The following is a 4,167-nucleotide window of genomic DNA, read 5'->3' on the forward strand; positions in this document are numbered from 1 at the left end:
GGAACAATATTCAATATGTTCTTTATGTATTTGTTAATTTTCAAACATATATACAGGGACTTCCCTGGTGGCATAGTGGCTAAGAATCTGCCTGCCAATGCAGGGGACATGGATTCAATCCCTGGTCCAGGAAGATCCCACATGCTGCGGAGCACCTAAGCCACAACTACTGAGCCTGCATTCTAGAGCTCACAAGCCACAACTACTGAGCCTGCATGCCACAACTACTGAAGCACATAGAGATCATGCTCCATAACAAGAGAAGCCACCACACTGAGAAGGCCGCACACTAAAATGAAGAGTAGCCCCTGCTCACTGCAACTACAGAAAGCTTGTGCACAACATCAAAGACCCAACCAGCCAAAAATAAATAAAAAATAAAATAAATAAGTTTAGAAAAAAATGTGGAAAATGATATGTATGCATCTCCTTTCAATTGAAATAATCAATTACCATAAACTACTAATTTGAGTCATATGTTTATTTTTAAACTAAGATAAATATCTTAATGCTATAGACAGTTGTAACACTCTAAAACCTAGATCAGATAAGTAAACATATATGAGTGATATATGCAATAGAGGTTAGCAATTGTGCTACATTTTATTTCACCAAAATATATTCCAAATAATGTGGGAAGAAGAAACATGCACACTATTGATCGGGGCATGTTTGCCACTCTCTTGGGTTTTATTCCACATTTCTCAATCCCCAGGTAAAACGTTAAGTTCTGACCTGCTCAATATCTGCACAAGTATTGATTTGTAACAACAAATAAGGTGGCACAATTAAAGAACAAAGTCAGAAAGATACATCAGCTCCTTGCAGAAGATGAAAGCTCTGTTGTTAGTCAAGCTGTTGATGGCATCGCTAATGAAGTTAGCAACTAAACTTAGAAAAAGAGAAAATGCTCATTTGTCCTCATTATATGACATACTTGTGCATGCAGGTTTTATTCCTTTCTTTCCTTCTTCCTACCTTCCTTCCAAACCAGTGTAAAAATAAATATCAAAGCTAAATATCATAAACATCTTCCATCATAACACACCCAGTAATGCCCTAGTTTATGCAGAATTTTAGACAAAAATATTCCTTACTTACTAATCATACCCATAGATGTTTTAAAACTAGAACAGAGAAAGAACATAGGAATATATTTTAGAAGCAAACATACACATGTAACTAATTCATTAGTGCCCAGAAAGAGTATCATGTGTAAACATATATGAACATCACTGTCAAAATCCTTTGAATCCTTTGAAAAGCATAAAGTGTTAAATTGACATAGCATAGCCCTTGGTTATCAAGTTTTAGAACATTTTATTCCTTCATTTGTGAGATATCATGAGAATTGAATGAAGACATTCCCTGTACTAGCAAAGGAAAAATTATTCTTGTTCTTCTGAAAAGTCAAAATAATTAGAGGACTTAGTGCAGAAGACCTGAAATTATTTATTTATGTTAAAATTTAACATATTGAATTGCTATTCTGGGTTAGTACCTTGTTTCAAATGATATTTTCTATTTCATGGTTTTTGTTTGTTTGTTTCTAATGAAATATTTTATTGAACTAAATGCACTTCATTTTACTAATAGTAGAGTTGATCTTGCAATGAGAAATTTAATTAGCTAATGAAACACTTCACATCATTTATAGAAACAATTGTTACTGTGTTTTATGAAAGTTTAAAACATTTAATATGATAAACAGAAAAAAGTCAGAAATCATACATAAAGAGCAATTTAAGACAATAGAAAAAAGTGAGAAGCAAATCTTCACATTATGAAAACACTAGGCTAGCAGGAAAAAACTATAAAAAATGCTCCAACATAAATATCTTTAAATTAGCTTTTATATCTAAGAAAGTACACAATAAATCAGTAATTTGTAAAATTCAGAGTAGAATTTTAAAAATAATAACAGTAAGATGTGAGAAGAGAATTCAGAAAATTCACTGAAGAAAATCACCAGATCAAAACAAAAAAGGAAGACAGAGTTATAAGATGATCAATAAGTGTCACTGTGAAGAGAAACAAAACAGTGAAGAGAATAAAAACAATATAATGTGCACAAAAAATGAGAAAGTGAAATATTTAGAACACTCAAACTCTAACCCTAAACCAACCCTAATACAAAGTGCAAATGGGAGTTCTCAAAGAAAAACAACACAATGGGGTAGAAATAACACTTAAAACAATTGTTTTTTTAGTTTTAATGTTTGTATTGAAAGTTTCATCATTTAAGTAGGAAAGTTGTACCATGATTGACAATTTTAGGACGTACACCTTTGTTTGATTATAGTAACTAGAGTTAAATATATTTATTGCTGACCATAGCTCTTCACTGAAGTTTCAGCAATCTAGTTGATTCTTCAGAAAAGAAACATGACTATATTCTTATAAATTCCATTATTCTAATATTCTTTATGGTTGAAGGACAGCTTGTCTGAAGTTTAAAATTTTGCTCACTCTTTTTTTCTTTGCCATTCTTAAAATATTATTTCACTGTTGTCTTATTTTGTATGTTATAAAAAAGCTGGTGTTGACCTGATTTTCTCTATAAGTGACTTGATAATTTTGCCTGGATGTTTTGCATTTTTTCCTGGTGAATTTACAATCTAACAGTTTATTTCATGGTATTTTAAAACTATTAGTAACATTACAATCCATGTAGAACCTTCAAATCAGCAAACACGCTATTACAGGAGAATAAATTCTCATGTTATGTACATAAATGGTTTCATTGTTGAGCTACTCCAACTACTCCATTTTTTTTAAGGAATCCACTCCTCATGGGACTACAAATATCTATTACTTGTACCAGTTCATACTTCTAGGGTCAGATAACAAGTACGACTCTACATAAATAGCCCTTTCAAATCTGAAGGTCCTTATGGTGTACAAACTTGTATTCTCTAGGCTGTCCAAAGTAAACAGTGGTATGCTGCAGTGAGCTTTAACTGTCTCTTGGCACTGAATGCTAAATTTTCAGGAATTTTGCTAGCATTAGATAACAGGTTGGTAGCTTGAAATGGAGTATGGCATAATATTTACACCATGATAATTAACTCCACAAATCAGGGCTTCCTTGTTATTCACCTCCTGCTGGTTATTAAGTATTTAGCATAAGTATTACTAGTGATACCCTATGTCAAAAGTTTGTTTTTTTTAATTTCCCCCAGAAGAAGCAAGAAATGAAAGTAGAGAAAAGGAAGAGAAGAGTAGGGAAGAGAAAGGAGGATGGAAAGGATGAAGGCAACACTGAAGAAAGGAAGGAGGGAAGGAAGGAAGGAAGGAAGGAAGGGAATGTCTAAATCATTTAACCTACATTCACACACTTCCTGAAGGTAATATTTTATTTTTTGACATATTTTGGAAAACTGCATTAAAATATGACTTAAAAAACATTATTTGGAATATGAAAGTAGTTTTTTAGTAACATTTTCATTATCTCCTAAGTGATGATACATTTTTCTATAATACTGCATAAGCTTTCTTTTCAGAGGAGAAAAATTACATGTAAATATATTTCAGAGAAAAAAAGGAAAGATTTCCTATCCATAAATAACAATAAATATCTTCATGCATAAAATAAGAAGGGTGAAATGAGCATTACATATTTGAATGAAATCTGATTTGGAAAACTATAATAACTTTTAAAATTTATATCTCCATGACCCCTGTAACAGTCTTCTAATTTTATTCTTTTTTCAGGACTCCTCCTTTTGAATAAATTTCCTAGACTGCTGTCTGAGGAAACTTACTAAAATATAAATGTTATCATGTGACTACATTGTGTAATTCTGCCCCTAAATTAAATGTGCATTAATTATTTTTTAAACACTATCCTTGAAAAGTAGAGAAGGGGGACAAAAAGAAGCAAATGTAGAAAAAATATGGAAAACCTGCTGAAAACCTATTCATTTATAGCTTTTTCCATTACTGTAGATTTATAAATACTTCTTAAACTGTACTATATGCTCTTTTATCTTGTAAACACCATCTGCCTTTAATTTAACATGTCTTTATTCAAATATTTAATAGTGAGCAACTATTGTATACTCAGCATGGGCTGGTCCTGAGGTAGACAATATATAGATGGAAAATGCATGACACATGAATTAAGGAATTTATATTTTGGATAGAAAAACTGATAAGAAAATAGAT

This window comes from Mesoplodon densirostris, chromosome 17 (assembly GCF_025265405.1).
Source record: "Mesoplodon densirostris isolate mMesDen1 chromosome 17, mMesDen1 primary haplotype, whole genome shotgun sequence".
Taxonomy (NCBI): domain Eukaryota; kingdom Metazoa; phylum Chordata; class Mammalia; order Artiodactyla; family Ziphiidae; genus Mesoplodon; species Mesoplodon densirostris.